The sequence below is a fragment of the Myotis davidii genome, unplaced genomic scaffold (assembly GCF_000327345.1).
Source record: "Myotis davidii unplaced genomic scaffold, ASM32734v1 scaffold809, whole genome shotgun sequence".
In the NCBI taxonomy this organism is placed as follows: domain Eukaryota; kingdom Metazoa; phylum Chordata; class Mammalia; order Chiroptera; family Vespertilionidae; genus Myotis; species Myotis davidii.
Genome location: NW_006300017.1, coordinates 1,837,705 through 1,838,072, shown reverse-complemented (window position 1 = coordinate 1,838,072; position 368 = coordinate 1,837,705).

Here is a 368-nt window from a genome sequence, read left to right as displayed (position 1 = left end):
GGTGTTTGCGAGGGACGGACAGCCAATCAGGAGGTGGTGGTGAGGAATCAGTGCGGATGCCGAGTGCCGGCTGGGTTGGGCGCACCTGTACCCGGCCACACGCTGCCTTTGCCTCCAGGGGACAGCAGCCCAGACGGGGTCAGAGAACTACCACCACCGAGGGTTCAACTCTACGGCTTTATTGCAACTCATGACAGCGAGCCCGGCCCCAGAGCAAGTGCCTGCATTGCGGACAGACTGACAACTGCGAGGAAGCCTGCCGCTCCTCCCTGCAGCTTTGTCACAGGAGGCGAGGGGGGGGATTATTTTTATTGTTGTTAACCTTCACCTGAGGACATTTCTTCCCATTGAGAGAATGAAGGGGTAGT